Below are 12,074 nucleotides of genomic sequence, written 5' to 3'. Positions count from 1 at the left end.
AAAAATAATATTTTGTACAAATTTCTTCAGGTTTTTGACCATTGATGACAATTTGGCTTAAATGTTGATATTAACGATACCATACTCTTTTGATTAACTCTGAAATTTTAAAAAGATGTAGACGGCATTTCATGCCTCATGTACAAAAATTAGGAAAGCGCTTGTGTAAAGGTTCTAAAATGTCAATAAAATACATATATCTCAACACAGCAGCAAACATGTTCAGCAAAGCAAGCACTCTAAAGGCGAATATTTTCTAGAAGACATCAATGTTGCATAGAAAAGGTATCGACATTTTACTTTTAATCCATACAATTGTCTCAGTGAAACATAAGTAAATATAATATCGGACATTAACATTTTCTTCTGCAATATTTAAGATTTGTTAGCAGAAACAGAATGTACGGATTGTAGGAAAAGGTGATAATGCTTAGAAGAATATAACTATTTCCCATATGCTCTAAAAAAAGGTCCAGTCTCCTTATTAATGTCAATATAAAAAAAACAGTCATAGGAATACGACACACAACAAAACCAAACAGCATAACTGTAGCTATTAAATTCATCTTTGTATCAATTTGTCGTCTGGTTGAAGATTTTCTTATGATTAATATTTTTTTATAATGCATTATTAGAATAATAATGACGACTGCTAGTAAATACAGGACTTGGATTATCGATACACTATCCTTTATAGCCGAATAAAGGATAGAATCATTATAAAAACTGGATATAAGATATCCAAAAATCACCGCAAATACAAAGCTTAAGATCCATAATGTAAGCGACCCGAGGGAGACTACTGTGACGGTTAAATATCGTCTGCTGTCAAAGGGATGGACTACAAGCAAATATCTAACAGCACACAGTAACAAGACTTGGCATGGTGAATTGTGTAGAACTGTGAATAAAATAAATCTATACAACATAATAAATATATTTTTCTGAGTTAATAAAATTGATATGGCATTTGTAAAATGTTCTAACAAAACTGTTATTAATCCAAAGAAATCTGACACGGCTAGGCATTTGATAGCAACAAATGTCGGGGTCTTAAGTTTTGATCGGCAGGAGATGATGACAATGGTAACGATATTTCCAATGACTCCCAAAACAGCAATGACTGCACTAATGATATTGAAAATATCCACTTCAGTAGGAAACTTGAATCGGAAGTCAACAGAATATTCATTCATCAAGAATTCGGGATCATGTGTGACATTATCATAGTTATAAGAAAGATTGTATGAAGTGGTGTTCATGGTCCTGTTTATTTCTACACTGTTCTGCTGCGTTATATGAGAAATGACGTTGATCTGTTATCCAACGGTGAATTGATGACCAAATCAAGAACTCAATGCACTAGAGTCTAGAGAAAATGAAATAAAAAGGTTACCCCCAAATATTTTTGGAACACGATATAAAAACATAGATAGATAGATAGATAGGAAGATAGATAGATAGATAGATAGATAGATAGATAGATAGATAGATAGATAGATAGATAGATAGATAGATCAATTATTTAGATATACTAACATATGAGAATATGCTAGTAGTCGTATTATGGTGTACTTACTTGTTAAGGTCTCCCGCAACCTCAGTTTATTTTGTGGTAAAGAGCATGTTTTAATGGCTCCCTCCTTTTAAGTTCATACATCAGCACATATATAAGGCATCTGATATACATGCATCATTTACAAACTTTAAAACATGTCTCTCATACAACAATTGATAGAGGTGTGATTGTAGAAAGTGAGAAACTTATACGGGTTTTATGGTTAGATTTTTTCCGGACGATGTTGAAGTGATGAGATACATAGCATTATTGTTTAAGATAACTAGTACTTTCTCCTTCCCTTATATAAACGTATAATAAACATTGTTACTACAACGTAGTAGCTAAAAATTCTGGTTCACATTCAAAATAACAATCATTAAAAAAATCCATTTCATATTTTTTATGCGTGTTGCACACGAAATGCCAACAATTCTCCCCTTTCCTCATTTATGTTAATATTCTTTATCCTTTCCTCAATTGTTCTCATTCAGATTAACTATCTTTCACAAATTTAATTTAAGCAGCCTGGGTGGTCCACAAATTTACATTCCGATCTTCCTTAAACCTCAAGATATAATTTCCTAAGTTTTATACTATTGTTTATTTGGTAAAAAAGGATTCCTTATATTTAGGCTTTAAAATATCTTTTTACAATGTTGTTCTTTCAAAGAAGATAAATATAGTCTAAAAATTCCACCCAACCTTCATATAGAACAAAAAGTAAAGTAATTTCAGTTAGTAGAGTTAACTTAGACTCATCACTATATTCATGTTGAACAAATAAATTTAATAGTTATAGTTACGTAATAATAGGAGTTCATGAGATCATAATAAATTACAGTAAATGGATTACATTTAGCTGTGCTTTAATATTCTTGTTAGCGTTTGTTTGTTTGGTTTTTTTTTTTGATATGCGGGTTCCTTTAAATTAAGTGCATTGCCAAATTTCAAACCTGTACATTCAGAAATGCGCCAAATCAAATCATTGCTGACCTGTTGAAAAATCGTTTTCCGCCAAATATCGTACTCACTAAATATAATACGTTCACTCTATTCGATAAAGATATTCTGGTATATGCATGCCTAGGATCATGTTCTTCACCTGAATGTGAATACGCATGAATCTTAAAAATATAAAGAAAGCAAATGAACCAAGTCTGCTGTTCTGATGAGAGAATAGATTGTATATTTCTAGTAGTTCGTTACGGTAAAACGAGGAAAAAACCGAGACAATGCGATGGGGAAAATATTCTCAATAATAGTCATATCTCAGACTTAATTATACTGACTGTAAACAATATCTGAATGAATACAGCTTCATAAAAAAAACCCACTTAAATAAATAATATAACAACTTTGTACAACAAATTTATTCTTTTTAAACAGTTTTTGCTAGAATGTTAACCTTTGTCTTTTGAACATGCAGATAGTTTTGACAACCTTTAACACTCACTTGCAGAAAAAACAAGTCATATGTATTTACCACTTAAAACGTCCTTTTGTGTCTCAAATGCTAGAATTACATTTTCCTTAATAGCAATTAGTAATGCATTGTGTTTCAGTTAAGCTAATATACACTAATATGCAACAGTAATACCGTCAAAGACCAAACCGTATTATCCAGGAGATTCATGATGAAAGTAAGCATATTCAACTCGGGCATACATAACTAAAAAGCTCGTTTCAAAGTACCGTCGATTTTCACACTTGGCGAGAGTCAAAGTCTTTGTCAGCAGCTCGCTGGACTCAGTCAATCGTTCGCTTTGCCAGCATCGAAGACATGCCGCTGCCACAACAACACATGTGGAAGAAACAGTGCAGATCGAGAAAAAACAACTATACTTTCCTTATATATACTGATATTTGAAAATATTCTTTTGTTTGGAATGCCTTTGTTCAAGTATGAGGAGAGAGAGAGAGAGAGAGAGAGAGAGAGAGAGAGAGAGAGAGAGAGAGAGAGAGAGAGAGAGAGAGACTTAGCTGGCTAAGTGAAATAGGGCTTCATCAGGCCCCGCCGTCACCAACTTTTCTAAAGTCAATTGGAAAATGAGGAGAGTGATTTTTTTTTAATTTTGGTGAAAGTGGAGCCAAACATTCAAAAAGATCTCTCACTTTTTTCCTTTAATAGCACGCTAAATAGTTTATATCGTTAATAATAGTTGCAGTCGATTGTGCTAATAAATATGCACTATTTAGAATCTATCTGGGTCTATCCCTGAACTCCATTCAGGTCAGTGAACTGAATAATTACTTGTGTGTAAGCTATGCTGCAACATTTTCGTTGATGACAAATTTTGACTATAAAACCTTGTCCAATCAGATAGTAGTACGCGGAGTTAAGACATTTACCGCTCGTGACTTGAATGCGAGAGAAAAGTAAGATATATAGAGAGTAGGAAAGTAAATGTATCGATACAATTCAAAAATGTAAATAATCTATAACATATGGCGGGAAACGAAGCTGCACTTGTGTACAAATATGCTGAATTGTACTTGATACTTTACCACGAATAATTCTTAACAACATTTTATATAGCTTTATTATTTAAATACGATATTTGATTTACAAAATTTATGCACACTATGCTAAACTTTATTTTACAATTGCATCGGCAACAAATTGCCTGGTCTACACGTGTGTGTTTAGAAATCTGTACAAGTGTTGCTACTGTTGCAAAGCCATTCCGTAATTAAACAAGCGAATTAGTTACTTATTGAGGCGAAGTAGGTTTTGTTCGGACAGAACAGATGTTTGTTCGGATGAATTAGCGATTTGTTCGGACAAATAAGTTATTTGTTCGGACGAATTGCGATTTGTTCGAAAGAATTACGATTTGTTCGGACGAATTAGGTATTTGTTCGGACAAATTATGATTTGTTCGGACGAATTAGGATTTGTTTGGACAAAAAAGTTATTTGTTCAGACAAAATAGGTATTTGTTCGGACGAATATGTTATTTGTTCGGACAAATTAGCTATTAGTTCGGACGAATAAGTTATTTATTCGGACAAATTAGCTATTAGTTCAGAAAGGGGTTCAAAGTTTAAAGTATCTAAATAACATATGCTATGAAATAGAATGTTACAAGGAACTGTTGTCAGGTGAGCAATGTGACCCATTGGCCTCTTGTTCATTTTACTTTAAGAGAATCGAGTTTCTCAACATTAATCATTTCCATCTCTCATAGAATACATATATTAACGTTCTAATTGCTTATTATTGCCATTGTTTACAACAGCGGTGTAGAGCAAAATCAATACCGGGTATCAAAAACGCTTTGTAAAAGTCGAACCAATATTGTAAAATCCGTATTATGACGTAGTGGGATACTCGGACTACTTTAAGGCCCAGGTGAGCGATGTGGCCCCTGTGCTTCTTGTTTACTTATCTCATCTTCTATTAAATAGTAGTAGGGGATGGGGGGGGGGGTGTAGGGATAGAAAAGAGGGGGGGGGGGGGGGGTCCTGTCCTCAATCACCTGTGGTATATACCTAAATAATGGTTTACATGTAAAGGACTATGTATGGTTTGAGCCTAAAATGGCTCCCTAAATTGAACATTGTCATTTTACTGTAATTCTTTGTTTTATTTGTACAAATATACATTTGAAGTTTTCATAATTTTCATTTTGATTTTAGTGCCCACAATTCAAAAATATGACATCATAAAGTTAACTTTTTCCCGCCATTTTCTCATTTTTAGCATAAAACAGCTTGTTTTGAAACAGTTTTCCTTTAGGGAAACATTGAGCGACTGCTTGAACAAACAAAATATTCTCACCAAAGATGTATCTCTCCAGTTCTTATAAGTTATTTGTTAGGACGAATTTGGATTTGTGGGGAGGAATTACGATTTGTTCGGACGAATAAGTTATTTGTTTGGACAAATTATGATTTGTTCAGACGAATTACGAGAGATATTTCAAAATCATGGATACGCAGATGTGAAAAGTCTAAATCAGTTTACGAGATCATGCGCAGATCCAGGAATATATCAAAGCTGAAGAACAGTATTTCTTTAATGTCGACCCTAGTATGTAATTAATGCACTGTTGATTGTCAATACACGCCAGAAACATGTATATATACCCCACTTTTGACGGTATAAACAATAAAGTAAACACACTTCGCCGCTCCATTGAACAAAAATCGCCGTTATCATCGCTGCTCCAATGAATACAGATCGCCGTTGTTAGATTTCAATTCAGTCTTAATTTTTAAAATTCATTTTTTGGAAAATTTATTAGGCCGGAAATCGCATCTGCCGCCCATGCTCCAACATCCTTGAATTACCAGTGACTAGTATATCTATAACATTTACTAGGTGCTATCATTTGATAGAAAAACGACATTCAAAGAACGGCCCGGGTCGGCTTGATCACAGACCCTTTCCCTCTTCATCATCTACATTATTGCCAGATCAGATAGTCTTGTAGATAAATCATCAACAATTTTGTTTTTATATTCAAATATAACTTATTCGTCCAAGCAAATAGCTATTTCGTTCAAACAAATAGCTAATTAGTCCGAACAAATTCTAATTCGTCCGAACAAATAACTTATTCGTCCGAACAAATTACTTATTCGTCTGAACAATCGCAATTCGTCCGAACAAATCCTAATTCGTCCGAACAAATAACTTATTGTCCGAACAAATACATGTAACTTATTTGTCCGAACAAATCTTAATTTGTCCGAAAAAATCGTAATTCGTCCAAACAAATAACTTATTCGTCCGAACAAATATCTAAGTCGTCCAAACAAATAGCTAATTAGTCCGAACAAATAGCTAATTCGTCCGAACAAATCCTAATTCGTCTCAACAAACAAGATTTTTTTTATCTGGCCCTTTCAAGTCGCCGTAGTAAAGTGATTTTTTGAGAAAAAAATCACTTTACGTTAGTTTTGTTTCTTCTACACATATACATCGATATTCTAAACATTTGTTGTATTGTTGTATAATTTGTGTTCATTTTAGGAGCAACTGTGTCAAGAGTACCTACTATAGTAAATTTTAAATAGATAATAAACACTGATCAAACATATTAAATAAAGATATTTCCAAAAGCGTTGATAAGGGGTTCGGGCTCATTTGAGGGGTTTATATCCTCCTTGATTTGATCACATGAACTTAGCAACACGCGCGATATGTACAGGAACTTTTTATATATATTTATAACAAGCGTCTGAGGGCTTCTATCATATCTAAATGAGTCCATTTAGCTCACTAGAACTTTTGTCATTTTTAAAAATATTCACAACAATACTGTGGTGAATGGTGGGCCCTTATCATCCTTTTCTTTAAAGTGTACATCAAACGAATTACAGGGCAGTGCAGGAGACCAATAGGACTATTATTTCCAGGTATCAAATCTGGACTGTACGGGTACCACCTGGTACCACCTGGTGGTTCCAAAGGGTTTATACGTGTATCTCCCTTGATTTTAATCACAAGATGCATTTATATTTCTTCTTCTTCAGGCGATCTTTTCTGTTTCCGAAATTGTCAATGCTTCTACAAATTATTGATGCATTAATCATCTTGATAATAATTGAAGTATGTTGATGATAAAGTAAAATACATTTTCTGTTTGAGTACTCTCATTACTTTGAAGATGTTCCTTATCGGTCTTCTACTGGTTCATGGATGCTGTAAGTGGCCGCTAACTTCAGCATGATTATAAGGACTAACAATGGAATAAAGTTTTCATAATTTTGGTTTCATCATTAATTCTGGGTTATGCACTTGCATACCCAGTACTTTATTGTAGGGGAAAATCGTCATTCAGAATGCAAGTATAATTCATGAACAATATCGAATCTACTCTTTCATCGCCAAAAAACAGAATTTTGTTTTATAGTGTCTTGTATCTCAATTATTTTAATGTGTTGTCTCTCATAATAATGAGAAACATGTAAATGTAACTCGTTAAGGTGACAACCATACTCCGATACAATACGTCAGTATCTTGTTTTTTTCTATTTTCTAAGATATACCCCTTCTTTCACTTTAAGTTTATTTGAATATGCATTTAAATTTCTTTTACTTTTCAGTAACTGCAGTAAAAATTACAATATTGTAAAGACTATTTCACAAAAAATAAAACAAAATAAATAAAAAATTATACTGGAAAACTTTAATCTAAATCTAAAAGGGGGTCATTATTCTACAGGGGTCACTTTTCATTAGGTAGAGTGTGCTCATTTTAATGAAAATGACACTTATTCTTCAGGAAAAAGGGTCATTTTTCTACGTACATTGTAGAATAATGATCGGGGGTCATTTTTTCCTAGGTAGGACAATGACCCGGGGGGGGGGGGGTCATTATTCTACGTCGAAAAATGACCCCCAGTCATTTTTATACGGGGGTCATTATTCTACTTTACACCGGCAAGGCGACCTAGCCAGCTCTAATGCGGTCGTACTGCGTGGGTGTTTCGGCGCCATGTCTTTAATGCCGGCGAAGCGACGGGCGTCTGGGTTTATCGTGCTGCTGACGAAAACAAGACTGTCACCAAGTGGTAAAATCGAAGGTATTTTGAAACGGGCTCTAACAAATGAGTATTCATGATATATATATATATACACACACACACATTTCAGTATGTAATGTTAACTGACAAAAGTTGATTAAAAAACATAATAAACATTTGTTTGTGTTATATATTTAAACTTTTTTATGCCATTAATAATATCAATTCAGAAATGAACAAAGCTTGGGACAACATGCATTGACAACATATTCCGGAAATAACATGAAATGTACAATATAAAGTGTCCAATTATCTCAATAAAATTATACCTGGAGAAAATATAGGTTTCAATCTTAAGAAATGTTTAGCATCGATATTTTCTCAATTCATTTTTTTCTGCAAGATTTCAAACATGAAAGCACAAAAAGCATGTATGGATTGTACGAATAGGTGAAATAATTCAGTACAAAATAACAGTTTCTCAAATGAATGGTGAAAAGCTCTATTTTCTTTACAAATAAAAAAAAATGTACAACAATATCAGGGAGACGACAGAGTACAAGGCAAAACAGCATAACAAAAGCTATAAAATGCATCTTTTTATGAACTTGACCTTTAGTTGCAGATTTTTTAATGGCTGCCATCTTTTTTAAATGCATCGATATTATAATAATGACGGATAAAACAAGATAAAGTATCACAATAATTGTTGAAGCCATCTCTAAAGCTAGACCAATGTTTTGATCTTTGACTCCAAAGGCTGAATAGACAGAAACGTAAATGACCGCAAATACAAAGCTTAAGATCCATGATGTGAGCGACCCAAGGGAGACTACTGTGACGGTTAGATATCGTCTGCTGTCTAAGGGATGAACTACAAGCAAATATCTAACGGCGCACAGTAACAACACATGGCTGGGTGAATTGAGATAAACGGCGTTAACGATGATTTCAAAAAGGTTTGCGTAAGAAGATGTATTTGGACGACGTAAAAAAGTCCAAACATTTGTAAAATATTGGAAAGAAACTGTAATTAATCCAAAGAAATCTGACACTGCCAAGCATTTAATTACAACAAATGTCGGTGTATGAAGTTTTGATTGGTACGAGATGATGACAATGGTAACGATATTTCCAATGCCTCCCAAAACAGCAATGACTGCACAAATAACGTTAATAATATCCACTTGGGTAGGAAACTGGAAGTGGAAGTCATGAGAACTGTCATCCAACAGGAATGGTTTTCTTCCGTCAACATTTGTAACGTTATCAAGGTCATAAGAATGATTGTATACAGTGGTGTTCATGACTCTTGCTCTTTCTATTTCTACCCTGTATCGTTAACGTTGCGAATTAATGCCAACAATGACTTGGTGATCGGATCACAAGCTGCAATATTCAAGTGTCTGGATAGTCTGAAAATAGTTTTGCTTAAAAAAGTTAATTTCGAAAATAATAGTAAATAGATAGATAGATAGATAGATAAGTAGATAGATAGATAGATAGATAGATAGATAGATAGATAGATAGATAGATAGATAGATAGATAGATAGAGGGAAAGATAGAGAGATAGGAGGACAGATGGATCAGTATTTTAAACATACCGATAGATGAGGATATAGTCTTATTGAAATATCTCGTGTACTTACTAATATATAATGTCTCCCACAACCTCAGTTTATTTTGTGATGAAGAGCATGTTACAATGGCAAACCCCTTTTACTTCACTCCTCAGTACAAAAATGCATCATTTTATATACATGCATCGCTTACAACTTTTAAAACATGGTTAACATAGAACAATTGATAGAGGAAAGTTAAGGGTGTGTTAGTGTAGAAAGTGAGAGCGCGGGTTTTAGAAGTTTACATTTTCCGGACGATTTTCAAGTGATGGGATACAAAAAAACATTGTTCAAGAAAACTAGTATTTTCTCCCTTCCTTATATAAAACTTATAAAACAATCTTACCATTGAACTAATATTTATATAAGACAAACAAATAAACAGCTAAAATCTGATGATTTTAGTGGTATTTATTTTTGGTCCACATTCCAAATTACAGACAATTATAAAGAAAATTTTTTTCTTCTCTAATTTACAATCTTGCAAAACTTTAAGCAGCCTGAGTAGTCAACAAATTTACCATCCGGCCTTTCCTAAACTTCGAGATATTATTTCTTAAGATATACCTCTTATTTATTAGTAAAGAAAAAATCCTAATATTTAAGCTTTAAAATTTGAATATTTTCCGATATCTTTATATTAACAGATTAAGTTCTTCTTTTAAAGAAGATAAATACTGTCTTCAAATGGTCAGAACCACCCCCCCCCCCTTAAAGAAGCAAAGGGTAACCTATTTCATTTAGAAGTGTTGATCATACTAGACTCAGAACCATTTTAACAGACCTTGAACTTTAAGTAGCATGTAACTATCTTTTTCTTGCGTCAAAACAAGTTAAAAATCACGCTGTTTTCAAGTGAAATATACACAGATTGCGTAGTCTTAGCCCAAAAGGCAGACAAATCTTGCTGACTTCAATGAACCATGGCTGAGACGCTAGCAATGAAATAGCAACGTCAAATTGCTGTTTTACACAACTTCTCAAATTCCAAGCTCCTGTTAAAATCTAGCGTGTTCAGCTCAACTGAGCTGAAAGATCAAGTGAGCTTTTATGGTCACTTTTTGTCTGGCGTTCGTCTGTCTGTCTGTCTGTAACCTTCTTACATTTTCGACTTTTTCTCTAGAACCACTGAGCCGATTTCAATTTTACCTGGCACAAAGCATATTTGGGTGAAGGAAATTCAAGTTTGTAAAAATGAAGGGCCATGTCCTCGTTCAAAAGGAAATACTTAAAAATTATTGAAATTTTGTAGATATTTTTTAAACATTTTCTTCTCAAAAATCATTTGGCCGGAAAAGCTGACAATCGAGTCTAAGCATCCTCAAGTAGTGTAGATTCAAGTTTGTTAAAATCATGGTCCCCGGGAATAGGATGGGGCCATAATGGGGGATCAGGTTTTACCTAAGAATAAATAGAAACAATCTTTAAAATTCTTCTCAAAAACCATTTGGCCAGGAAAGTTTGAACTATTGTGGAAGCATCCTTAAGTAATGTAGATTTACTTCTGTTCATATCATGGTCCCCGGGAGTTGGGTGGGCCACAATAAAGGGGGGGGGGATAATATTCTACATAGGAATATATAAAGACAATCTTTAAAAATCTTCTCAAAAACCGTTAGCCAGAAAAACTGGAACTTTGGAAGCATCCTCACGTTGTGTATATTCAAGTTAGAATCAGAGTATATTGGGGCAACAATGGGGTAGCAAATTTTAACAGATGACGATATAGAAAAAAAAATTTAGAAAAACGTTCAGCCACTTGTGTTAAAGCGTAGGTTTGCAGATTAACGTATGATCAAACTATGCTTTTCTTACGAAAAGTAGGGCCATAAAGGGGGATTTTTAAATAGGAATAAAGAAAAATCTCCTCACAAATACTAAACCGAAAAAGGGCTCTTTGTATTTACCATTAAAATATGGAGATGAAAATCGGCATATTTATTTATTCTTTGTGCAAGATTTACCACATTTAATGTACTTAATTGTCAAGATAGTTTGATTTTGATACCGTTATGCTGATTTGATCAACGATATGGCTATTGTTGCTCAGGTAAGCAATGTGGCCCCTGGGCCTCTTGTTTGCGGAATGCAGCTTCCGCTTGATAAAGTACATGTATGGAACGCCTCAACTGCCTTATGTTGGTAATCTTCATAATATGATGATGCTTTAACATTACATGCTGATACTTCAACATTACATGATGGTACGTTAACACTACGTGCTGATACTTCAACATTACATGATGGTACTTTAACATTACACGCTGATACTTCAACATTGCATGATGGTACTTCAACATTACATGATGGTACTTTAACATTACGTGCTGATACTTCAACATTACATGATGGTACTTTAACATTACATGCTGATACTTTATCATTACATGCTGATACTTCTTCATTATATGATACT

The 12,074-nt window shown here is 33.7% G+C and overlaps 1 long non-coding RNA gene and 1 other non-coding gene across 2 annotated transcripts; both read right to left on the bottom strand.

Moving 5' to 3' along the window:
- LOC109620947 (uncharacterized) lies at positions 1 to 2,112 on the bottom strand. Its single transcript, XR_010712668.1, has 2 exons — positions 1,580 to 2,112; positions 1 to 1,369 (listed from the first exon to the last, which is right to left on the bottom strand). It is a non-coding gene; the product is annotated as an uncharacterized lncRNA (long non-coding RNA).
- Positions 2,113 to 8,396: 6,284 nt separating this feature from the next.
- Positions 8,397 to 11,732, bottom strand: LOC109619010 (uncharacterized). The gene is made up of 2 exons (XR_010713337.1): positions 9,686 to 11,732; positions 8,397 to 9,450 (listed from the first exon to the last, which is right to left on the bottom strand). It is a non-coding gene; the product is annotated as an uncharacterized protein (transcript).
- Between the last annotated feature and the right edge of the window lie 342 nt (positions 11,733 to 12,074).

This window comes from Magallana gigas, chromosome 4 (genome assembly GCF_963853765.1).
Source record: "Magallana gigas chromosome 4, xbMagGiga1.1, whole genome shotgun sequence".
Classification (NCBI taxonomy): Eukaryota; Metazoa; Mollusca; class Bivalvia; order Ostreida; family Ostreidae; genus Magallana; species Magallana gigas.
This window is presented reverse-complemented; position numbering and strand designations above follow the sequence as displayed.